The 27,173-nt window shown below is 38.0% G+C and overlaps 1 protein-coding gene and 1 non-coding gene across 2 annotated transcripts in view; one reads left to right on the forward strand and one right to left on the reverse strand.

Annotated features, from left to right (window-relative positions):
- Nucleotides 1-27,173, forward strand: part of AIG1 (androgen induced 1) — a 292,635-nt gene that overhangs the window by 22,504 nt on the left and 242,958 nt on the right. The window lies entirely within an intron of this gene.
- LOC114008241 (U5 spliceosomal RNA) lies at nucleotides 23,570-23,685 on the reverse strand. Its single transcript, XR_003549790.1, has one exon. It is a non-coding gene; the product is annotated as a U5 spliceosomal RNA (small nuclear RNA).

A 27,173-nucleotide genomic window follows, 5' to 3' on the forward strand; every position in this document is an offset into this window, starting at 1 on the left:
CTCCTAAACAAAATATTGCTGTTTAGTTTTGCTTGATTAGAGTTTTCGTAAAAATGTTATCATGAGGATGGCTTTTTTTCTATTCGAGTAGAAACAGCATGTTTAAGTAGAGTAAACTTGCCGGTACAATGGTCCATTGTGATGTTGTTTAAACACTTGTGTGTTTTTTGTTTTTTTTTTAAATTGCCTTCAGTACTGTGTAATTTGGTCTTACTACTGATTAGCCAGTTAGGAATTGGAAGGATGATATGTAAATGTTGCTGTCTAACTGACAGAATGATTTATTAGATGTGTGTAATTGTGGAATTTCACCTGCTTTGTTGTTTGGGAGGCCCAGGGCCAAATCTCAACATGAGTGTGTGTGGCCAGCTATTTAAGAAAATTCAGTCACAGTGGAATTCTGTTCAAGTATAATTTTGTTTGTTTGCCAGAGGTATTGTGTTGATTTAAAAATACATTTACCTTTTCTGCAGTGTTGATCAGTGTTCATTTCAACACAGTGACTATAATCCAGGGGTCCTCATGCCATCCTCTGACTGCTCTGGCCTAGTTTTCGTCACTGCTTGTGAAGTACTTTTAGTTCTTACAGTGGCAACATTCCTGCTCTGTTCCTACTGCCAGATGACCCCTCTGAACCATTACCTTTGCTTTTACTGAATTCTGTGTAGGTCGTTGACTTCGATTTCAGAGGTGGTCGGAGTTCTCATTTTACATCCATTCGTTGTCATTTAAAATATTCTTTAGTTTTGAATGATACCAATACAAATAAATGGTAAATATTTGAGGTGATGGATATGGTAATCACCTCAACTTGATCATTCCATATTGCGTAGATGTGTTGAAATTTCACACTGTAACCTCTAAGTATGTACAACTAGTATATGTCAGTTAAAAGGAAAAGAGGAAGTAGAAGAGAGGAGGAAAAAAAGGAAAAACTATTCGTTGGATATCACTCTTTTGTCTTCATGTGATTTGGATAGAAAATGCTACCAATTATTATGAAGAAAGCAGAAAAGAAAAAAATATTTGGCCATAACTTTATAAAATAAAAAAGGCTTCATTCACTTTAGGGAGTAATAGGATTTGATATTATAAAAATGTGTTAAAATGTCCTAATTTTAAAAGGGCTCCCTTAATGTTCTGACTTATCCTTTACCCCTTTATTTTAAAAGGCAAACAATATATACATAATATCCCCTATAGATGGTATAAGATGCCAGTGGAGAGAAAAGAATAATACAATTAGATTTACAGATTATTCTCTTACATAATTCATTCTCTTCTATGATTAATTCAGTTCACCCTTAATAAATTTTATTTTGTGTCATCTTAGTATGCCTGTCCAGAAGGTAATTTTTCTAACTGTTCTTTTTACTCACACTTTGTGAAACTGCTTTAACTGACCAGTGGAGATACATTTATTAAAATAAAATGTTGAGTCTGGCCCCATAGTCTGGTGGTTAAGGCAGCTGGATCCCACATGCCTGACCCACATGGCTGACTATGCATTTTGAGTCCCAAACTCAGCATCTTAAGAAACACACTGGGTGTGTGTGGGTGTGCTGAAATTCTGAAAGGAGGGAGAGATGGAAGAGAAAGGATTTTGGCAAGACCATTCCCCATGGGGGTGCTTTCTCTGTGCCTGCCTTTCTTTCTAGTGAGCACATATACCTTCTAGCCAAAACAAACAAACAACCAATCAGGTTACCAGCTTTCATTTCTTAAGATTCTGTTTTAGGAAAAGAAGGTGATAGTACATACAGGAACATCGGGGAGATCACTGAGCCCTAAAAACTCCTGGGAGTACCATCTATCAGTTAAAGTATAAGTTGCCTGCAAGGAGGTGTCCAGCAAATACTCACAACATTGTATGAATTACACTAATTAGGTCATCACATTGCTTTCCTTCTACCACGCTAGCTTAATTTCCAAGGCATTACTGGTTGGAGGAAAGGAGCAAACTGGAATAAAGAAGACACACTTAAGGGCCTGAATTCCTTCTATAAAGGGCAGCTCAGAGCACACAGGTGTAAGAGTAGCGGGTGGAGACTGTTGGAGGACACCAGGACTGAAACTGGGGAGACAGAGTCCAGAATAGCTCATCGGACATGGCCCCATAGAAACTACCTATTGTGGGACCAGCAGTTAGCATGATGGCTATGTTGCTGGACTTCCATATAGTCGACCGCAGTTCGAGTCCCGGACCCATTGGTTTAAACTCATGCTGGGCACATGTGCGTGTGTGCCCAAGATCCCAAGAGGAGAATAGAGGAGAAGGGACTGAAGCATGGCCATCCCCCCTGGGGATTCCTGCTCTGTTCCTACTGCCAGATGACCCCTCTGAACCATTACCTTTGCTTTTACTGAATTCTGTGTAGGTCGTTGACTTCGATTTCAGAGGTGGTCGGAGTTCTCATTTTACATCCATTCGTTGTCATTTAAAATATTCTTTAGTTTTGAATGATACCAATACAAATAAATGGTAAATATTTGAGGTGATGGATATGGTAATCACCTCAACTTGATCATTCCATATTGCGTAGATGTGTTGAAATTTCACACTGTAACCTCTAAGTATGTACAACTAGTATATGTCAGTTAAAAGGAAAAGAGGAAGTAGAAGAGAGGAGGAAAAAAAGGAAAAACTATTCGTTGGATATCACTCTTTTGTCTTCATGTGATTTGGATAGAAAATGCTACCAATTATTATGAAGAAAGCAGAAAAGAAAAAAATATTTGGCCATAACTTTATAAAATAAAAAAGGCTTCATTCACTTTAGGGAGTAATAGGATTTGATATTATAAAAATGTGTTAAAATGTCCTAATTTTAAAAGGGCTCCCTTAATGTTCTGACTTATCCTTTACCCCTTTATTTTAAAAGGCAAACAATATATACATAATATCCCCTATAGATGGTATAAGATGCCAGTGGAGAGAAAAGAATAATACAATTAGATTTACAGATTATTCTCTTACATAATTCATTCTCTTCTATGATTAATTCAGTTCACCCTTAATAAATTTTATTTTGTGTCATCTTAGTATGCCTGTCCAGAAGGTAATTTTTCTAACTGTTCTTTTTACTCACACTTTGTGAAACTGCTTTAACTGACCAGTGGAGATACATTTATTAAAATAAAATGTTGAGTCTGGCCCCATAGTCTGGTGGTTAAGGCAGCTGGATCCCACATGCCTGACCCACATGGCTGACTATGCATTTTGAGTCCCAAACTCAGCATCTTAAGAAACACACTGGGTGTGTGTGGGTGTGCTGAAATTCTGAAAGGAGGGAGAGATGGAAGAGAAAGGATTTTGGCAAGACCATTCCCCATGGGGGTGCTTTCTCTGTGCCTGCCTTTCTTTCTAGTGAGCACATATACCTTCTAGCCAAAACAAACAAACAACCAATCAGGTTACCAGCTTTCATTTCTTAAGATTCTGTTTTAGGAAAAGAAGGTGATAGTACATACAGGAACATCGGGGAGATCACTGAGCCCTAAAAACTCCTGGGAGTACCATCTATCAGTTAAAGTATAAGTTGCCTGCAAGGAGGTGTCCAGCAAATACTCACAACATTGTATGAATTACACTAATTAGGTCATCACATTGCTTTCCTTCTACCACGCTAGCTTAATTTCCAAGGCATTACTGGTTGGAGGAAAGGAGCAAACTGGAATAAAGAAGACACACTTAAGGGCCTGAATTCCTTCTATAAAGGGCAGCTCAGAGCACACAGGTGTAAGAGTAGCGGGTGGAGACTGTTGGAGGACACCAGGACTGAAACTGGGGAGACAGAGTCCAGAATAGCTCATCGGACATGGCCCCATAGAAACTACCTATTGTGGGACCAGCAGTTAGCATGATGGCTATGTTGCTGGACTTCCATATAGTCGACCGCAGTTCGAGTCCCGGACCCATTGGTTTAAACTCATGCTGGGCACATGTGCGTGTGTGCCCAAGATCCCAAGAGGAGAATAGAGGAGAAGGGACTGAAGCATGGCCATCCCCCCTGGGGGGTAATTTCTCGCTTTCTGTCTGCCTTTCTGGCAAGTGCACGTGCCTATAGCTAAATCTCTCCAAAAGAAAAAGAAAGAAAGAAAAGGATGAAAGAAAGAAAGAAAGAAAAAGAAAGAAACTACCTGTTGTGACTCCTCAATTAATGTCTGAGAATATATTTTCAGCCAGAAAGACTCAAAACATCCAGGAGTTAGTACATGGAAATGCCATTTACCTCAGGGATTCCTAGTATATTTTGTAAAGATATAGACAGATTATACCCTGTGGAAGGTTATGTTAATTGTTCATCATCATATTAATTTTAACATGTGAGAATATTCTAGATAAAATAATAGTGGTTGGTATTGTTTTACGTCCTCATCAACACCCTAACATTTTGTTGTAGTTAACAGATATCTGACTTAATAAATACAAAAGTTCATTATGAGCAGATTCAGATATAGCCAGGTCAAAACAGTCATGTATTTTTTTTTTAATCAAAGCCTAAATCAAACCAAAACAAAGTAATCAAACTCCATACATTAGTTTGCCACTTTCTGAAATTTTTTGTGTTATTTCAGAGTTCTGAGGATTTGTATACATATGAGGCACATATAGCTAGCATGTCTGTCTGTCTGCGGAAGTGGGTGGTAGAGTATAACCATTACCAGAGAATTTATTCTTCAAAACAATGTCGCTAACATCTACATTTAAAAGCAGCACAAAGGCAGTGAAAAGAAAAGCCATTTTTATCTGTTGCCTTGTTTCCTCAATACATGTTTTCCACATATCTACTATATGCCACTTGGCTAGTTAAAGTAATACAGTGTCCCTACCTTCAAAAATATTGCAGCTTAACAACAGTGTCAGACCCAATCACTTAAAAACCAGCGTAGAAGTATAGTGAAAGAGATCACATAGGACATCACAAATGATTAAAAACTCCACCCCTAATAATCATCGTTGGATTCTTAAAATAACACTGATTAACTAATTAAGTCCACTCATGTTACGAGCCATGCAGCTGTCTGGGATATGCGTGCCCATTCTGCCTTTCCTGTTATGAAGTAAATATACTTAAAAATATACTGTTTTAGCTCATTGGGGTCATTTGTAGCATTGATAAGGTAGATAGAAGAGATAAATATCTCATTTTTGTAAAATGAGCTACTACTGAAAGTCCTGTTCCTGATCAATTCTAATGCACAACTGCTCACTGAGGGAGCATTACCTAGGCCTTTAGTCACTAGCCATGATTCATATTAGTGACTTGATCAAAAGTTGCCCCATCAAAATAATTTGCCTTCATTTTCTGCCCTAAAGGGAAGGATTGTCCATTGTTTTTTATTGCTGTTGCTGCTAGTGGTGATTGTAGAGGTGGAGATGATGCAAAGAGATTTCCATTTTTGTCTTAATCAGCCATAGAGGTGTTCCCCAGAGGCCATGTGACAAGCCCATGTAGAGGTGAAGGTGGTCTACACTGGCTTCTGAGAACCCTCTTTATTGCCTTCCTAGTAGTGCCTCCACAGGATTTTAAAACTTTTTATTTTATTTTTGTTTTAGAGTTTTACAGCTAATCATTCTGTGGAAACAAAACTGGCTCTAAAATTTAAAATAGAAACATTGAAAAGCTACAACACTTACAGCCTGTTATATAAAGGTTTCTGCCTTATCATTCTTCCAACCCCTTCACAGGAGTAAGTGAAGGACTCTGGTCTCTCTTTTAATTCTGAGAGTGGAAATTCTGCCTGGCCTCATTGTAGTGAAGGATTCTTTTCCCCATGAAGGCTCCTCTGTCCAGCCTGAAGATGTGTCTGTGTAGGACAGCGGTTGTTTTTCTCAACTTGGCATTTTGTAGTTCTACAGGCCTTGTGAGTATATGACATTTAGTTAATTAAAGACCTTAGTCTTTCCCCGGTATAAGCTCTTTTGTTTTTATTTTTTCGATATATATCAGGAAAAAAAATAGAATCTATAGATTATCCATAGTGTGTCCAAGAGCCTGGCATTAAACCCCAGAAGTGGGACTTGTCTACCCTGGGCAGAAGATGGCATATTGTCAGTTTAGTTCAGTTGAGGTAGGATTCTTACCATGCCTCTATGCTCATGACCACCTTTCTGGATTTTTATAAATTTTCTGTGAATTAAGAGCAACATGGCACAGACCAATGATAGTACAGCAGAGAGCTGAGGGCGTGATCAAGCAAGGCTAATGTCTGTGGGTAATGGAGCATCCCAGGCCAAAAAATCCAGATAAAGTCAAGACCAAAGAGAATGTGCAAAATAACACCAAGGGTAAGAGGTACCAGAGCAGCATGTGAGGGGAAGAGAAAGACTGTGTATAGCACTCTGGAGGGGTGTGAGTAATCTTCACGATGAGGCTGCTGAAGAACCCAGGAGGGGTGAGCAAACAGAACATAGGCCTTCAGAGAAAAATCACGTCAGGAAGTTCAGAAATCTGTTGTGTATTGTAATTATGGTATCACTCATGTCTTTAAGTCTGAAATATTTGTCTAAGAGCATGATAGCTGGAATGCTTTTCTCCAGCTGACTATAAACACTGTGAAGTGTAGCTTTTGCTAAGACAAAAGTGCTGAACGATATCAATAATTCTCCCACAGCCCTAGGAAAAAAATGTGTCCACAAACAGAGTCCTATTCTTGAATTGGCAATATGTGTGAAACGGACCATTTTAGGGGGATGGGAGAATGTATTATTAAGTTTTCTCATTTGGTTTTTGGAAACTTGAGTCATCTGGGTTTTGGCATAGGGCTTTGCTTTGGAAGTTAAGCACAAGGGAAGGCCCATCATACAGTTGTCATCATGTTTAGTTACAGGTCCATGAATTCCTTAAGATTTTAGTGCTGCAGCCCACCCACTTTCAAAGGTAGGAATAGGGGACTGACTTCTGGAAACTGATGGTGGAAAGAGAGGCTGTTAAGGAAATGGTGGCTTTCCTACAAGGACGCCCAAAAGTCTGGTGAATGGTCACTGTGAGCTTGAGTGCCTTTCTCTCTGTTCTCACTTCCTGCATGGTTGTGTATTGAATCACATCTCCCTAAAATTCATGCGTCGAAGTCCTAACCCTACTACTTCCTAGTATAACTATATTTGGAAGCAAAGTCATTACACATGGAACTGACCAAGTTTCTATTAAGTCATGCTACTGTAGGGTGGGCCTCAATCCTATATGACAGGTATCCTGGTGAAAAGTGAAATATGAAGACAGACACCCACAATGGGAGAACCCTCTGTGAAGAGAAAGGCAAGCTTTGGAGTGATGCTTCTGCAAACAGGAAAACAAGGAGCACCAGCAAATGAGCAAAGGATAAGGGAAAGACATGTAGCAGATGCTCCCTCTCCGCCTTCTAGTTTCCCAAACTGAGAGCAATTTCTGATGTGTAAAGCATTCAGCTTGTGGTACTCCATTATGGCAGCCGCAACAGATGAACACACACACAATCAATCGCCTCTGTCTTTTGTCTGTCTCTTCACTTCACTCTGCTTTCATCGAGGTCAAGAATTATGCCATTTCCAAATTCCCATCCTGTAGAACATTCCTTGCACATTTAGGGAGCCTTTAACATATTTGTTTCATAAATTTAAAAAAGCTCTATGTGTTTATTTCCACCAATAGACACTTAGGAAAGCATATGTCATATTATCAGTTCTCACACTCATTGCAGTTAAGTGTCTTTGACACTGGGCTAGTTTCAGGGGACTTCCTTGTGTTTTAGTCCATGTGGGCTGCTCTAACAGAATACCAGAGATCATGTGGTTTATGAGCAACAGAGATCTATCTCCCACAGTTTAGGAGTCTAGGAAGGACACAATCAAGGCAAACTGGTGTCAGGCGATGCCAATTTCCTGGTTCATATAGGGTCATATATTTGTTGTAGTTTCACATGGTGAAAGGGAAAATGATATTTCTGGGGCCTTTTTATTATACAAACATGTACACATTTATGAGCACTGTATCCTTGTGCCTAATCAATTCTCAAAACCCTGTCTCTAAGTGCTTTCACAGTGGGGTTTGAGTTGCCAAATAGGAATTTTGAGAGGGCACAATCATTCAGATCATAGCCCCTTTATTCATTATTCAACTCCCTAGATCTTACCATTTCCCCTTATTCAAATATCCCCATATTCAAAAAGCTAAATAATTTTTTTAATTGTTAGAGAGTGCCCACACTCACCAAGGTGAGAGAGGAGGAAGAGAGAGAGAGAAATCCCAATGGGGCATAAAGACTCCACAACCCTTTCCCTCCATTTCTTCATCCCATTAGGACTTCGGCCATGCACACATGTGTACCTGGCACATTTTTTTCAAGCTGCTGGAGTCAAATCGTGGTCAGCCACATAGTATCTGGCTCACTATGCATAGCACTTAACTCCTGCACTTTCAGGCTGACCCTTACATAACAATTTTTACATCTTCAGGTAAGTGAAAATTTTTGCTATTCTTCTAGAAAAGTCTTATTAAAAAATATAGGTAGTATTAAGCAACTTTTTATTAATGGACAAGTTAAATTAAGGGTTAATTTTAATGCAGCAATGCCTGCTCACTGGAGAAATACGTCTTGAGTGAATAATGAACGCAGACAATTTATTCAGACAGAGTGAAGTGAGAAGCTTATCGATGACATGTTGCTGTAGAGGCACACATCGATCTTCCAGGCTTGGGAACTAGCTGTACACGTTTACGGTATTGTGTGAGTGAACTGAGGTATTTTTAAACTATAAGTGAAAATGTAGGTTCTTCAAAGTAAACTTGAAAACTTTCCTCCATAAATACAAGCAACCCTTTTCTCTATCTGGAAACCTCAATAAGTCTTTACTTGAGTTTTAACCTTTGTTCCAAGCGTTCTGAAAAGCAGAGACAAAAGGAAGCTGACTAGAGATTCAGAAAGGGGACTAGGTGACAAAGAACATAGGAAAGGGGAGAAGAATTTTGGGTCAGCAGTGGAAAGGATTTATTCCGTAATAATTTTCTGATTCTCTAACTTAGAAGTCGTATCTAAAAGCCTGGGGATGAACTAAAATATCTTTAGACTGTGATAACTTGGAAACATTTATTTATTTATTTATTTGTTTTGGAGAGGTTTTTGCTATAGGGCACGTGCGCTCGCCAGACAGACAGAGAGAGACAGAGAGACAGAAAGCGAGAAATCACTCCCCAGGGGGGATGATCACGCCACAATCCCTTCTCCTCCATTCTCCTCTCAGGATCTTGGGCACGCACGCACACGCGCCCAACGTGAGTTTTAAGCCACCGGGTCCAGGACGCGAACCGCGGTCAACTATGTGGGAGTTCAGCGACATAGCTATTACGCTAACTGCTGGTTCCCACTTGGAAACATTTTTAACTTCACTTATCTTTGGTGTGTTCCAGTTTCTGTGGATCCTTGTGTTTACTTGGGTGTGCTTCTTCTATGGCAGATAAACAAAGAACATGTGTTTCCATTAAATTCTATCCCACCTAAATATGGGATGGACAGCATGACTGTACATAAAACTTTCTCGGGAAACTCATTTGCTTAAATTACTGTTGTTTTAACTTGAGTTATGTTTTCTTCAGACATTTAGACTTACTGGAATAGCTGTATAGAAGCTTTGATATTGGATTGTATCTCAATTCACAGTTGAGCAAAAGGTATTTTCAGAGTTCAGAGAAGACTAGATTCTCTGTGACCAATAGTGGCTCTACAGAGACCTTTCTCTTCTGTTGGTTTCCCTACAAGCATATGGTAACAAAGTGTGATTAAAGGCACTAGACCCACATCTATTTGGAAAAAAAAAATTCCACATGTGCTCTAGTAAAAATGGTTAACGTTTTCGTCTTTGTGACTTTTTACTTGCTAGATAACATTTAAGACAAGTTACTCAATTTAAGACAGGATACAGAGAAACCTACAGTCAAGTGAAAAGACTTGGAAGAGAACATCTCTTGACCATGGTCAATGTTCATGGTGTCTGCTTGATAGAGCAGTAAGTGAAATCAAATGCCTTACTTTTCCTTTTCCTGGATCTAACCTCTGTTTCTAGGAATTAAAAACAGAAGGGCAGTTTGCAGCTTAGAGAATTCTCACTTAACAACTTCAGCTGGGATGGGGCCCAGAATCGGGCTCTGGTGTATAAAATTACACTTTTCACTGTATGTGAGGTTATTAACACTTTCCCTTGCCAGGTTCTAAGAGACATGAAGATGTGGGATACACCTAGATATTTAACTTTCTGTGACATTTATTATTAGAAATGACTTAGACCCTTGGAATAGAGGAATATTAACATGAAATGCATGATTTGTACACTTGACTCTATTTCTGTGTCCTACCTACCTACATATTTACTTACTACCAAAGCACGCACATCTTATGTGAAAGTACAACACGTTTATACAGAGGGCCTGTGTCTGTGCTACTACCACTCACACCAACATATCAAACGTCGCCAGTACCCCAGAAGCTGCTTTGTCCACTCTTTGTCTGGCCAAATTGAATTCTATAGAAATTGCATGGAAGTCCAGTAGAGGGCCACCAGGTACCATAATGGTTGTGGCACTGGACTTCCACTTGGCCGACTATGGTTCTAGTCTTGGACCTAGTGGCTTGCTTTCTCATTTTATCTCTGTTGCTCTCTGTTGAATTAAAAAACAAACAAATAGAGCAATAACAAATAAAGTTAAATAAATAATTATTTTTTAAAAGAGAAAGTCCAATACAATTGTTTAGGAATCATGCAACTCATACTGGGATTTTCTCTGCCTTCTTTTGCTTAGTGCATGTCTATGAGGGTTATCCATGTGGTTGCATGTAGTGGTCATTTTTTTTTTCCCTATTGCTATATAAGGATTCTATTTTGTACATTTCAAAAATGTACTTTCCATTGTATGCTGATATACTTTGATGTTATTTCTGGTTTTTAACTATCAAGAATAATGTTTCTGGAGGCCAAATAGTTGTGCAGTGGTACGATGCTAACTATGTGGGGCTCTCACCTGGGATGGTTCTGGGCTTGGGTCCAGAGACCTCCCTGAGTATTCTGCATGTCCATGATCTGGGGCTAGCTGAAGTTAGGGGTGGATCATGGTATCAAGAACCTGACTGGGTGCTATCTATCGGTCTTCCTTCCTCTATTTGTCTCTCTTACTCATGGAAGAAATGAAAAATAAAGAATAGTTCTTCTCTGAACGTGTGTGTGTGTACTTTATATATACTTAATATATATATATACTTAATATATATATTTAATGTATATATATGTGTGTGTATATATATGTGTGTGTGTATATATATTTATATGTATTTTCACTTAGGAGTGGAATTGCTGGATCATAGGTAATGCATATGTTCAGCTTTGGTAAGTATAGCCAGTTTTTCAAAGTGGCTTTAACACTTTACATTCCTGACAGCAGTGTTCAAGAGTTCCAGTTATTCTGTATTATCACAAATGCTTTGTTTGTAGTGTCACTGCTTTTTTTCCCATTCATTTTATTTTTAAATTTTGGCTATTTTGGTGGGTATCTAGTAATATATTACTGTGATTTTAATTTGTATCTCTCTGATCACTAACAATGTTAAACACCTTTATTTGCTTATTGATCATTTGAATATTGGAATTTTATTTTTTTAATGAAGGGCATGCTAAAGTTGTTTGCCATTTTAAAAAGTAGCATGGCCTGTTTTACTTTCTGGTATATGGAAGGCTACAATGTTTCAAAATATGAGTCTGTCTTAAGTTATATACAGTACAGAGATATTTTCTTTCTTTATGGCTTATCTGTACTCTTCAAAGTATCTTTTGGTCTTACTGTGAAGAAACTCAGTTTATTAATACATTCCATTACTATGGTTTTATTTTTTCCTTTTAAGAAATATTACCTAACCCAAAAATCATGGCAATATTCTCTTCTGCTGCTTTCCAGAAGTTTTGTCATTCAACCTTTCACACTTATCACACATCTGGTAGTGTATAGTAGGAAGCAGAAGCCTAGTGGCAATTTTGCCATAAAACAAGTGATATTAATGTGTGAGTCTGAGCCCAGACTCTCTTTGCTCCATTGGTCTATTTACTTATTCTTGCACTAGTACTACTACCTTTTAATATTCACAACTGTAAATCATTTTTGTTTAGTTTTGTTTTGTCAGAAGGCACATGCACTTGCCAGAGAGGCAAAAAGAGAGGGAGAGGGAGAAGGCATCTCCCAATGGGGAATGATCACACCAGTCCCTTCTCCTTCATCTCTCCATCCTGTCAGGATTTTAGGCACGCATGCACCTGTGACCAGCATGGTTATTTTGGCCAGCCACTGGGGCTGGGATTTGAACCATGGGGATAGTCATGGAATACAGCTCCCTTAACCACCATGCCACAACACCGACTCTGCAAATTAAGTCATGCTATCTGGTTGTGCAGGTCCTCCAACTCTGCTCTTAAGATTGCTTTTACTACTCTTGGCCTTTTGTATTTCCATTAATTTTAGAATCAGCTTGTCAAATTTTACACAGAATATTTTTAGGTTATTCACTGGATAATAAAAACTCTATAATCAGTTTAGGAAGAATTGACATTATTTTCAATATTGTGCCTTTCAGGAACATAGTATCACTATTTCTTTACTGCTTCTTTAACCTTATCTCAGTCAAGTTCTATGTGTTTCTTTGTGGTGGTCTTGTAGGTGTTTTACCAACTTCTTTTCTAGTTTTGTGCCCTGTTTTTAGTAGCAGGCTGCTTCTAGTTTGTATCGAAGTACCATCCTTTAGCCTTCACTCACATCCTTAAGCAAACTATTACAGAGAAACTCTATTTTGAATCTGAGTAGAGGAAGTGCCCTTGCACCTTGAGGAGGAGGTGTGGGGTTTTTTTTTGTTGTTGGTTGGAGGTAGGTGAGAAGCAGTATGTCTTGTCCAGATGGCATCTTTGGAATATCCTTTAAAGTAGCAGATGTGTGTAGGAAGAAGGACAGAGTACATTGAGAAGCAGACTTACTTAATGCCTTGAGTAATTGCATAGTTGAATGAAAAAACCAATGACTATTTTAAGTATCTGAAGCGCATTCATTGATGTACAACCAATGTCCATTCCAAACGAACATTATATTCTGGTTTTCCATACCTACATCTTCGATTTATCATCCTCAATCATCAGAGATTAGAAGTTGTAAAATGAAGGATTAAAATGTTATCAAGGTGATTGACTAAAAGATCTTTGTTTTTGATTTACCATCAAGTGCATTTCCCATGAACATTTTTTAAAAATCTTCAAAACTTAATAAATCATGCTTGAGCCAGTGAAAACATAGTTTAAGAGTTGAAGTCTCTCAGAATTTAAGCTGAGCTATCAAAACACATGTTTATTTTAAAAAACCTGTTAGGGATGGGCCAGCTGGTGGTGTGGATTAAAGCAACTGGATCTCCCGTAACTGCACAGTTCAGGGCCACATGCCAGGTGTGTGTATGTGTGTGCGCGCACACACATGCACAAGCCCAAAATCCTGAGAGGAGAAGAATCCTTGGTACGATCATCTCTCCTAAGAGGTGATTGCGCACGCTCTCTCTCTCTCTCATGAGTGCATATGCCCTACAGCAAATGATTTTTAAAAAAGAAAATAAAAATAAGTAAAATCTTACATGAGTGAAAGATTTAATTTTTTGCTGTTATTTGGTTTGGTTTTCTGTTTTCTCCTGAAAAACAGCATGACTAGTTTAAAACAATACTAGGTGATTCCTGAGGGAAAATGCTACAGAAAACCTTTTATATAATGGATGTATTACTTTGGCTTGCTGTTTTAGTTACCTGGTTTCAACAAGTTCTCTACTTTAAAAAGGAAGGGGAAGACAGATGGGAGTGGCAGCAGGGAGAGAAAGGATAAAAGCAGATATGAGGCTAGCCATGTTTTTATTAACACTTACACATAGTGATTTAAAATTTGGATGAGATCTTCAGGTTGTAAACATGTTTTTTGCCACTTGAAAAAGTCAGTTAAGCTAAGATAAGACTTTCAATAGATATCAGCTCATGGGTGCAGGTTAAATATCCCTTATCTAAAATGTTTGGGATTAGAGGGTTTTGAATTTTGAATTTTTTTTAGTTTATGGAATATCTGCATATACATAATGAGATATCTTGGGGCTGGAACCCAAGTATAAACATGAAATTCACTCATGTTTCATATACATATTATGCACATAGCCTGAAAGTAATTTTATACAATATGTTTGAATTGCAGTTTTGGCTGTAGCCTCACAAATCAGGTGTGGAATTTTTCACTTACGGTATCCTATTGATGCTCAAAAAGTTTCAAATATTGGAGCATTTTGGACTTTGGATTTTTGGATTAGGGATGCTCAACCTGTGCTGGCTCATACCACTGCATACTGTGTACCCTTATGATGTCGTGATCATCAGTGACTTAAAGTATCCTGGCTAAAAGTGTCCTTTTTAGATCACTGGCTCCTCTTACACATGTTTTAGTAAATTTGAGATCATCCTATATGTCATATGCTCTTCTGTGCCTCTACTTCTTCAGATGAGGAGTTAGTGGAGACCCTATTTTGCAGGATTGTTGCAAGGAATCCATAAACGGGCCAGTAACGTGCCCAGGACCACACAGTGCCTGGCACACACCACACGGTGACCAGGGAGGGTAGCTGTTGTTGCTCGTTTTTAACACTTCATTGTATATCATAGGCATTTTCTCAAGTTGTTAAGTGTTATTTGAAACCGCTATGTCTCATGGGTACATAACATTTCCTAAAGATTTCAATAATGTTACTTTCAGTTTAGTAATTCCTAAATTTGTGATAGTATAAAAGCCACTGAAATACACATTCTTAAGTCTAAGTCTTCCTGATCAAGTAAGATACATTTTCAATATAGAACTTTTGGGTCAAAGTGTATAAAATTTTTAAAGACTTTCGATTCATACATTCACATTATAGCCCTGAAAGATTGTACCCACTTGAAAGCATTCCTCTCTATCACAATGTTTAAATAAGAGCCAAGTCAATCTAAAAAAAAATAAAGAGAAATGTAATATAATAGAAAGATGGAAGTTTCAGAGCCTGAAAATTTGCATTTATTTATTTATTTATTTATTGCATAGTATTTACTTCTATTGGAAGAAGCAAAGACAAATGTGTTATAACATCTCATATTTCTCATATTTAAAAGAAACTTTTGCACGATGATATAAAAGTATTGTGTTGGGGTTGGCAGGTGGTGTGTTCAAGATGCTGGACTCTCACATGACCAACCACAGTTTGAGCCCTGGACTGACCTGCTAGCTTGCTTTCTTACTTTCCCATTCTCTCTCTCTTTCTCTGTCTCTCTCCAGTCAAATTAATAATAATAATAATAAAAAAATTAAATAATTTAAAAAATAAAAATAAAAGTTTTGTGTTAAAGTCTACAGGCCTGATTCCTGTACTAACTGATATAAGAATATATAGAAGCTTGAGGAAGTCATTAGGCTTCTGATAGTTACAGACTCTTAATTTGTAAGTGGTGATACACTATCTTATAGGACCTTCGTGACAGTAAATTAAGAATTTCACAAGAATCACGAAGCATAGGTCTTGGCACAGGCTAAGCACCTGTAATTAACCCATGTGCTATTGACCATGAGTATAAATTTGCTTCAGAGCAACCTTTCAGCTTTTCTCAATTTTTTGATTCTGTAGATTGATAAAAGTAGTACAGCTCCCACCAGGTATACCTGCTACTCCGTGGAAGAACAGGGAAAGAATTCCATAACACTTTTCAGTTGGACTGGGAGAATCTCTAATGGTACTGGTTAGGATTAACTTGAGGTGATTTGTGCCTTGATTTAGTTCATATTTTGCTTTGTTACAGTCACTGACCAAGAATTGGTGGTACAGCAATGAATAAAATGTAATCTCTGTCCTTGAGGGGCTCACACTCTAGACAGGAAGTGGTTGCCATCTCTTCTGGGTGAAATTCTTCTTCTCTTTATATTTATTGGGCATCCTTTGTGCTTTTCGCACGAGATGTGCAGTGGTAGGTGTGTAGGGGTGAAAGTGAGTAATGATAAAGCCAGGCCCCACCCATAAGAGAATAAGAGTGTAGCATGTGCCTACTTGGCGTGCTGTGGTAGAAAGAGAATGGGCTTCCAGTCAAGGTCTCAGCACACGTTCATCTTCACAACATGAATGACCATGAGCAAGGCTGGCCCCTGTGTTCTAAACAAGAGAATGAAAATTAAAGTTCAGTTGTTCATTCATCTATTGGCAAATATGTATTGAATACCTGGGATTCAGCAGAGAGTAAAATATACAAAAATTCCTGACCTTTATGGCGGTTAGATTCTACAGGGGTAGTGAGTGGGAAAGAGAGATTAATAACTGCTATGGGGGTGCAGCAGGTGGTGTAATGGTTAAGGTTCTAGATTCCCACATGGCCAACCACAGTTCAAGTCCCAGACACGATGACTTGGAAATCATGCATGTGTGCCCACAATCCCTAGAGGAGACCAGGGGAGAAGAGACTGGCATGGGCACACGCCATAGGGGGTGATTTCTCACTTTCCCTCTATCGCTTTCCAGCAAACACACACAGCCTATAGCAAAAACAAAAACAACAAAAAAAAAAACTGCTCTTAGAAACTTTAAAAAGGCAATGAAGGGAGCAAGAAAGTGTTGGGAGGAGTTGCACTTTCACAGAGATTGTCAGGAAGACCTCATTTGGAAAGAACATGTGAATGAGGAAATAAAGAAAATGAGGACGTGATTCAAGGAAACAGTCCCATCTGAGGATCCAGGGCACTGGAGTGGGGGATAGGAGTGGCTGGAGAAAAGGAAAGACCTTATGGAACCTGTTGTTGATGACTTTGGCTTTGAGATGGAAATGAGATGGGAATTCTTTGACAGGGCAGGAGCAGAGTAACATCTGCCTTGTAAGGACGTGAATGTGGCTGCTATATGGAATAGACTAGGAAGAGCAGAAAGCCAGAACAGTCTGATGGGGAGCTATTCCAGCAATTCAGTGATAATGTGGACAGGGAGAAGGCAGCAGATATGATGTGAAGGGTCAGAGTCTGGAAATGAGTTTTTTGCTTTTGTTTTTTTTTGTTTTGTTTTGTTTTGTTTTTAAGAGAGATTTTTGGTATAGGGCACGTATGCTCATGGGAGAGATGGAGAGAAACAGAGACAGAAAGTGAGAAATCACGTCCCAGGAGGGATGGCCATGCAGCAATCCCCTCTTTTCCATTCTCCTCTTGGGATTTTGGGCATGCACGCACAAGTGCCCAGCCTGAGTTTAAGCCACCCGGTCCAGGACTTGAACTGTGGTCGAGCATGAGGGAGTTCAGCTATGTAACCATTATGCCATCTCTTGGTCCCTGGAGATTGATTTTTTGGGATAAAGCCAACAAGATTTGCTAGTGAACCACAGTAGCAGAGTTTGAGTCTGTGTCACTATAAAGTCTGAGTCAGATTTGTTGGGATGAGCACAACTGTGGAAGGAACCCATTCGTAAGGACACTAAGAGTTCAATTTCAGACGTGTTAGAGTGGAAATGTCATTTGATATTCAAATACAGACATGAAATAGGTTGTTGGAATTAAAAAAAGAGGTCTGGGTAAAGATGAAAATGTGGGAGTCATCATCATAGAGAGGGTACCCAAAGTCAGGAGACTGGATCAAATCTCAAAGGGAGACATGGCAAGTAAAAAAGAGAAGAGCCCTGTGGTAAACTACCACAGAGATAATAGTTGTTAATTATTATGCACTTTTGGAAAAGTGTGATATATCATCATTTTGGGGAGGCAAAATTTGACTGGGGTAAATTGTAGGTATGTATAGTCTTTATCCTGTTCATCATGATCATTACCATGAGAGTCACATCTTTTTATTAAATGATATCTCCATGACATGAAATTACATTTAAAGTATTTTCTTGTCATAGATTGAATGAGGCACAAAGATAATTTGGGCACCAATGAAGCTGGTTCTGTGCACTCTGTGCAACAGTATTGAAAGAGGTGGAGTGATCTCAGTCTTCAAGAACATTACTACATACAAGCTCCTTGATTTAGGGGCCAGCAGATGGCCTTATGGTTACATCACTGGATTCCCATATGGTTGACTGCGGTTTAAGTCCTGAACCTAGTAGCTTAAAACTCATGCTGGGCATGTGTGTGTATGCCCCAAATCCCAAGAACAGATTGTGGCATGGCCATCCCTCCTGGGGGGTGATTTCTCACTTTCTGTCTTTCTGTCTCTCTCTGTCTCTCCAGTGAGCACATGTGCTCTCTATAAAAAAACTCTCTTAAAACAAACAAAAACCTTGATTCAAAATAACTCACAAGAAATATAGGTCTGTAGACATTAAAATATCACTAAAATGGATGAATAAATTACATACTATATGTTTTCAAATTAACATCAAAAATTGCCCATGGATTGGATTTCAGACTTGGGCTAGTTTTTCTGGGTTAAAGACATCTTCCAGGGATCAGCAGTTGGTGTAATGGCTATGTCTCTGGACTCCCATGTAGTAGTCTACCACGGTTTGAGTTCCGGACCCAGTGGCTTAAACTCATTCCAGATGCATGTGCGTGCATGCCCAAGATCCCAAGAGGAGAATGGAGGAGAAGGGATTGTGACATGGCCATCCCCTCTGGGAGGTGACTTCTTACTTTCTGTCTCTCTGTTTTTCTCTGTCTTTCTGGCAAGTACACATGCCCTATAGCAAAAATCTCTCAAAAAAAAAAAAAAAAAAGCTGAGACAGATGTTATATGTCCTACATGTAAATTTTTTCATAGACAAACTGTAAATTTGGCATAATTTGATTAATATTATTTAGATAATATTTTCAATTCAAATGTAGCATCCAATGTCACTTAAGATGGAAAAGATAAACTGACTTTTATTTGCCCAGTATCTTTTCAACAACATGATTTCTTCCAACATTTGCCAGTTTGAAACATCAAACTTCAGCTGCTGCTTTTTGATCAAGAGAGCTATTGGTTGTAAATTGAGTTGAACATATCGTGGAATATTAAGAATGAAGTATATACATACTTTTCAAAGTATCTGTGCATATTACAACTTTTATATTACATAATGTTTTTCTCCCAAAGAGCATTTTCTCCCAAAGAGCATTTAATTCATTTCCTTTTCCTTTACTTGCCTTCTTGCATCCTTTCTTCCCCATCATCATTTTCTCTTTCTTATTTTCTTTCCTACTTTTCTACCTCCTACACATACAGACAAAGTTGTCGTAAACATGTCACCATTGGAGAACTTCAGTGTATTTCTGGTTAGAGACCAGGGCTTTCTCTGGCAAATGAAGGAAGGATCTTCTTTATAAGTCTTAACCATTGGTCAACCACACAGGTGTCTGATTTTCTACTAGTAAAACCTATGATAATTATTTAAAATTATGTTACTGTTAATGATTCTGGTTTTTGTTCATTTGTTAATACTCCTCAGAAAAACCTTATTTGGAAGACCTAAAATTTTGTAAATGTCTTTTTACTAAATTTAATATACTGTACCAAGGTTGTTACCAACTTGTTTTTTTTTCTAGCTATTTCTAAAATTTAGCATAAATTTTAATATGCTTTCTGATACGTAATTTATCATAATTTCTCATTTCTAACAAATAGCAGATTATTTTTGTTTATTTGTTATCCTGGTCAAGAAATTATTGCCAGTTTCCAAGATTAAGGTACTTTATAAAGCAATATAAACTATATATTCCTGAGTTCTGAATTCTTAGAGCTGTTAGTGCTATTTCTTTTTGAATTTACACATTTTATTTGTCTTCTTGATGGATGGGCATTGAACTCGTTTTAGTTTCCAGGTAAATGTTGCTTTTAGAAGAAGAAATGCACATTTTGATTAATATCTGTTGGAACTTCTCCAGAGAATTTTAGATTTGCTATCTTTTTTCCAGCTTTATTCCTTTATGGGATATAGTCATCAAAAGCAAGTTTATTGTTCTGTTTGTGTACAACTTTGGCTATGGATGGCTCTTCCTAGTTATTAGCATTTAAACCCATACTTTGTGTACAGAAAAATGTCAAAATCTAAAGAGGATGCATTGCTTCAATGTAACTGAATGAAAAATGCAATTGTTTATATTTCTGTTCATGTGAGGTACTCGATTATGATTCATTGTTTTATAAACATGTGTTGTTTAATTATGTACTCAATTGATAGATGTATAAACTATTTGATATTTGTTTAGAAGCTGATTTTCATTGTATTTTGATTCTAATTTCTCTGGACTCTTTTCCTTTAGAATTTATAATAACATAATTAGTATATGAAGTTTATTTCTCAGTCTTTCCTTTTCACCATTTTTGTTGACTTTTCCTTCATATTTGTATTCATTAAAGAACGAATTTATTATTATTATTATTTTAAGTTTTTACTGTATGGCATATGTGCTTGCCAGAGAGAGACAGATAATGGGAAAGTGTGATATAACCCTCCAACAGGGAGAGCCACTCCAATCCCTTCTTCTCCATTCTCCTCTGGGGATTTTGGGCACATAGGTACATGTGTTTGGTGTGATTTTCAAGCTACCAGGTCTGGGACTCAAACCATAGAGTTGGCTATGTGAGATCTAGCGCCTTAATCACCATGCTGCTACAGGTCCCAACACATTCTTATTCTTCTTATTATTTTTTAAATAATACCAATTCTATTTACTTTTAAGTTTTATCTTATTTTTGATTGACATATAATAATTGTACATGTTTGTGGGGTACAATGTGATTTTTTGATGCATGTATCCATTAACAGTCAAATCAAGGTAGTTCACATGTGCTAGCCCTTTAAACATTTATCATTTCTTCTTTTTTTAAATCCACAGCACCAATTTTTTTTCTATAGGGCATGTGTGCTCAACAGAGAGACAGAGAAAGAGAGAAAAAGAGACACAGAAGGAAAGTAAAGAAATCATTGCTCAGAGGGGAATGGCCACATGACAGCCCTTTTTCTATTCTCTCGGCATTTGGGGCACACATGCACACGTATCTGGCATGTTTTCAGGGTTTGCTGGTGGGTCTAAGACTCCAAGCATGCATTTGGTCTTATGGGATTCAGTAACTTTAACCTCCATACCACCTGCTGGCTCAACGTTTATCATTTCTTTACAGCGAGACTTGCTGATTTTTATCTCATCTACCAGGGCACATACGGCTATGCGACCCTAGATCTCACTGTCCTAGAGCACAGCTTGATCTTTAGCTCGTCTTGGGACCACCATCTCCCATCTCTCAGATTGTTCATTTCCACATAGTTGTGACCCACCCAAACACTCTCATTCTGTCTCCCTGACTTTGTTTTTCTTTCTCCATTCTTCTCTTTTTCCTTAAGCTTATTTTGTTAAATTAATTTTGTATATTTATTTGTTCAGAGACAGACAGACAGACAGACAGACAGACCAGCAACCCCCAACAGGATCCTCATGGTCCAATCCACCCCCTAGTCTGTGCTGGCCACGATCGTGGGCATGTGTCAGTGTGCCTGGTGCACCCTGAGAGGTTCCAGGATGCACACTCAGGCCTTTTTTGTGTGGGTCCTGCTGTACATTTTTGTGCTCCTACCTCGCCCTCTCAATCCATTCTAAGCTCCATGATCTATCTGTCATTATTTATCTCTTGATACCCTCAGTGCCCTAGAGTCTTGTTGGGCTTGCTTTGCAAACCCTCAAACCCATTCATTCCTGTTTGCACACTTTATAAGGGTGGCACTGAGCACTATTAGAAAAAGAGTAACAGGAGAACACTGAAGGTCAGTGTGAGTAGAGCTCTACAGTCTCCTTCCTTATGGGCCCTCATTCCTGGGCCATCCTTCTGTCAGCGCTAAGTCAGGTCCTCTCTCACTCATTTGGCTGTCTTCACCACTCCATTCTTTTTTTCTTTTTAATTATTGTATTTATTTATTTTTGTTATCATTACTATTTTTTGTTTCTTTTTTTATTAATTAATTGTTTTGCATTCATTCACTGAACATCTTCACAGCATATAAGATGCAATTTCCCATCCAGAATACACTGTATAGTGGCGTAGTCATACATGTTATCATCACAAATAATTTTCTGTTTCTTGTTTCTTATATATATGTGTGTGTGTGTGTGTGTGTGTGTGTGTGGCTATATATATAGATATACACTCCTCCCTCCCCCCATTTCTCACCCTCTGTCATATCCCACCCTCCTCACACTCTATTTCTGGTATCTGCAGCTGCTTTCCATTACTTTATTTTTTCTCCCGCATTTTATTGGTTAACACAATATCTTAATTAATCTAACTACTTTCAATAGCAAGTTAATTCTAAATATGTACTAACACATTAACTGAGGTTTTATCTCGGGATCAGGAGGGGAGGCTCTAGCTTGACTGTAGGGTTTTATTTTGACCTTTGCCTTGCTTTTCTTTATAGTTTACCCTACATGTATCCTTGGGCTAATATTGTCTGTTCTTTTCTTACTTGTATATTTTAGAATTTTATCTAAATAGCTTTATACTTTTTCAATCTTCTATAGCTTGCTTTTATTGTAGCTTGCTTTTATTGTTCAGCATTATGCTTGTGCAGCTCATCCATGTTTTTACATATTACTTTGTTACTTTCGTCAATTCATTTTCACGATTGTCTCTTAATCTTTTATTGCCTCTTATTTATCCATATTGAAGATTGCTCATTTGAGTTGCTTTCTCTTTGTCATTATAAACAGCTCTGACATGAATAGGAAAAGTGTAATAGACATTAATTTTTAAATATACACATAAAATGTAGTTTAGCCATTTATTTCAACCTTCTTTAGTGCAAGAAATACAGACTAGTAGCAAACTAGACCACTTTGCATATTCTACCATATTTAAAACATTAAGACAATATCATCATAGGTTTTCTTATAAAAGAGGATCAAAAGTAATTAAATAGACAAAAGTCAGGAAATAGGACTCAGACTGCCTGTTGTTCCCTCTGAATTTTATAAAAATACCTAAAATAGTGTCAGCAATGCTACTAAACTCAGTGAAGCCATGATGAATTAAATGGGTTAACATGCATCATCTCTGTACTTTAAATTCATTCTTCAGTACTTGCTCTTTTGTAATAGACTGGACCTTGTAAGCATTTCTCCCTTACAGTGAGGACAATGATGAGCTTGATCAGTCAAAGGTGCTAAAGGAACACTGCAGGAAGAGGACATTACCGGGTCCAGCTACTGCCCTATTGGTCAGTGGCATAGGTATGAGGACATTAATATTGCTCTGCCTCAGCCACATTTGGGTGTGCAGTTCCTCTGTGACCTCATAGTCCCAGCCTTGCTTGCCGATTACCTTCCTGCTGCCCCAACAAGGACACCACATGCTCCAGGCCTCTTGCCCACAGTGGCACCTCCACTCTTATACATGTGCTCATCCCTGGTGGCTTACCTACAGCTGAAAGGACTGCTTCTTGCTTTCCCGGTGGCCGGGAACCAGATCTTGCCCAGGCAACCCAAAGACTTGCAAGATCTGAAGTCCATCCTTGGGGAAGGCAGACTCTTTTTTTTTTTCTTCTGTGTGTGTGTGTGTGTGTGTTTCTTTTAGTAGCCCTGCCAGAGCAAGGCCTCAAAAATTTGGTTTAAGACTCAGAATAGTTCTTTTCCACAGAAATCTTTAGTAAAAGGCGAAAGATTTATACAATCTGAAGAGAAGGCAGATTCTTCAGGTTTTCTTTTCCTTGGGTCCTTTCCCTAGCCCCAGAGGATTCCTTAGAGTTCTCTTTACATCTTTTTGTTGTTGTTCTTGTTGTTAGTTAATTCTTACATCTTATAGTTACTCTTCTATGAGAGCTTAATAATTCTTCATATTAACAAAATCAGTGAAATCAATTCTAAAACCTAACAAAGATATAGTTCTAGTGTTCTAAATGTCACTGAGTCTATAAAGTACAAGAAAATAATGTTACACTTTAGTTATCACTCAAAATCACATCTATTAGATTACTTTCAATCTGTAAGAAAAGCTTGTTTTCTTAATAGAAAGCAGACATCATAGCTGTGTTAAGAAAGATGGCTGTGGCCAGCAGGTGACATGGAGGTTAAGGTGGTGGATCCCACATGGCCAACTGCGTGGTTCAAGTCCCAGACCTGGCAGCTTGAAAATCATACTGGGTGCATGTGTATGTATGCCCAAAGTCACAAGAGGAGACTGGAGGAAAAAGAATTGTGGTATGGTCATCCTCCTGAGGGGTGATTTCTCACTTTCCTTCTCTGTCTCTCTCTGGTAAGAGAGAGAGCAAGAAAGGGAGAGAGAGAGGTGGCTTTATTTACTTTGTTATCTAGGAAATGGAGAGTTGGATGTATTTCTTAGTTTCCTAATGTAATAAGTAACTGGAACATTGCTCTTTCTTCTTTTTAAAAATTGTATGCTAGTCTACAGGACCCAAGTATACCTGTAACTCCAGTCCTTTCCAAGTTACACATTCTAGATTCTAGGAGACATATATAGGACCCTTAGTAAATATATGCATTTTTACTAGTTAACATTATTTTCCAAAATGGTTGTACCAAAATATACTGCCACTAGGATTATTCCACATTATCTTCTGCACTTGGTATTCTGACTTTTCTGTGTCATTATGAAATTATAAAATGTTTTAGAGATCTTTAATTTTGTCTTAGGTCTACCTTGTCACTTAAGTTGGATAGTGGTCAGACTCTTTTAGCACCAACTTCATACTTTTTCAAACTATAAGGTCCCTGGGCTTATAAAACACTCCTAGTCTACAAAAAAAAAAAAAAAATATTGTGGAATTGTAGGTAAACTAGCAGAGAGTAGAAATAAAAAGGTTGGCCTGTCTTATACACTTTAAGGTTATGTACCAGTAAATTCAAAGCTGATATACTAAAAAGTTAACATGTTGGGACCAGTAGCTAGTGTGGTAGTTTAGGCACTGGATTCCCATGTAATCTACCATGGTTCGAGTCCCAGACCTAGCAGCTTGAAAATCACACTGGGCACATGTACATGCATGCTCAAAATTCTGGGAGGAGAGTGAAGGAGAAGGGATTCAGTGTGGCCATCCTCTCTGGGGTGATTTCTTACATGGTAGAACAATAGCCAGTTTGAGTAATCATAATAGCAAATGTAGTCTGATAGAAGTGAGAATTTGCAGAGCCCAGTCAGAAACTTTTACCCAGGAGGTCCTATTTCCAAAGGCAGAAGTCAGCATTTAGAAACAGAGAACTGCCTTCATAACTATTTTAACTATTCAGTTCCCTGCCAACTACTTATCTTCAGTCGTACAGACATAACCTTTATGTAGATTCAATATTAGACCCAAATCAATGCATTTAAAATATTGAAAACAAGAGCTTCTAAAGACAGGGGCCATATATTCCTAATCTGCTTTATCAACACAATTTCACCTGCATCTGTGTACATGCTCTTACACATAAAAAGTAGTTTATTACATAGAGAATGTGCATGGGTTATATATGATCTATAGGTTCTACATCATCTATCAGTTAAGATATGAACTGATACTGATTCAGGTCCTCTTCTATTTAGGTTTTAGATTTATCCAGTTCTTTAGTGATGTCTGTCTTTTTTTTTTTTTTTTTTTTTTTTTTTTTTTTTTTTTTTTTTTTTTTTTTTTTTTAGAGAAAATCATCTTAACTCATCTTCTGCTGAGGTAAATTGTCACCATGAGTTAAATTTAGTAGGATAAGTACATTTTACAATGTTAGACTATCTAGTGAGCTTCAGAACAGATTTGTGTTATTAACGATACAATTTTTTTCTCAATAAATCTAAATATTGTGTATTTAGTAAATATAGATACTGCTAAGCTAGGACAGGCACTTGTAAACACGTTCACATTTGCAGCAGGTACAGTCCTTTCTGAATTAGTAACTTCCTAGTGGTGCTTTGCACGTCATAGTTAATAATTATGTGTTAAGTAAACCAGTGATGTGTTTAATTCAGTGCTTCAAAAGGATATATGCGGGGCCAGCAGGTGGTGTGGTGGTTAAGGTGCTAGACTCCCACCTAGTCGACTGTGGTTTGAGTCTCAGACCCAAAGGCTTTAAACTCAGGCCAGATATGTGTGTGTGCATGCCCAAAATCCCAAGAGGAGAATGGAGGAGAAAAGACTGCAGCAGGGCCACCCTGGGGGGAGTGATTTCTCATTTCTCTCTGTCTTTCTCTGTGTTTCCAGCGAGAACATGTGCCCTATAGCAAAAATATCTCTAAGAAAAAAACAAAAAGATTCATGCTAATAGTAATAGCTTATTATTACTATTAAATTATTATTATATTATTATTATTATTTTACTTGACTCTATTTATTTATTTATTTATATTTGACCAGAGACAGACAGAGTGAGAGAGAAAAAGAGTGAGGAATCAAGTCACTTGGTCCAGTACTTGAACTATGGTTAGCCATGTGGGAGTCCAGTACTAGTAGTAATAGTTTGTTTTGTTTTGTTTTTCTTTTTGTTTTTGTTTTTAGGTAGAAAAGAAGATTTAATAAGAAAGAAAGGAAAGTACACCCGAAAAAGCTCTTGGGTGGGCAGATTACCAGGTGGCAACTGCCAGTAATAGCTTCTTAAAAAATCTTTAAACCTATGACATTTTTTGGTAGCTCATAATATTAGTGTAGACTCCACCCCTGGTGCTCTGGAAGCATAGTTGGAACCTTCTGGGGTTTTTTTCTATCATGATTTGCAGATTAGAATGGAGGCTCTGTAACGGTCCCTGCTGTACATGTCTCAGGCGGTTGATGGGACATGGCATAAGGGTACCCATTACTTTGTGAAGCATATTCAAATGCCTTCTTTATGTGCCTATTCTTGCTTCTTATGTATTGAAGGCAATCATATGCTATTAGAATGAATTTCGTTGACAAGCTTTCCTTCCCAAAGCTGCTTATCTAAGTACATTATTTCTAACTGAAAAGCTTATTTTTCCTTCCTTCTGTCTGAATGGTTTGCTTGCCAGTGGTGACTTAGGGCTTATTTCATCGATTTGCAATAATGAGATGGAGCAGTATGAGGTAAATGTCTGTGCACATGGGCAGGGATTCCAAATCACATTCTGTGAACCACATGCTCAGTGATGCAGTTAGTCCATCTCCTCAAAACTGTGGCAGAGGTTCCTTGAAAAAATCTTGGGCACAAAGCACAACACTTAAATGACAGATTTAGAAA

Source organism: Tupaia chinensis, unplaced genomic scaffold (assembly GCF_000334495.1).
Source record: "Tupaia chinensis unplaced genomic scaffold, TupChi_1.0 Scaffold000313_1, whole genome shotgun sequence".
Classification (NCBI taxonomy): Eukaryota; Metazoa; Chordata; class Mammalia; order Scandentia; family Tupaiidae; genus Tupaia; species Tupaia belangeri.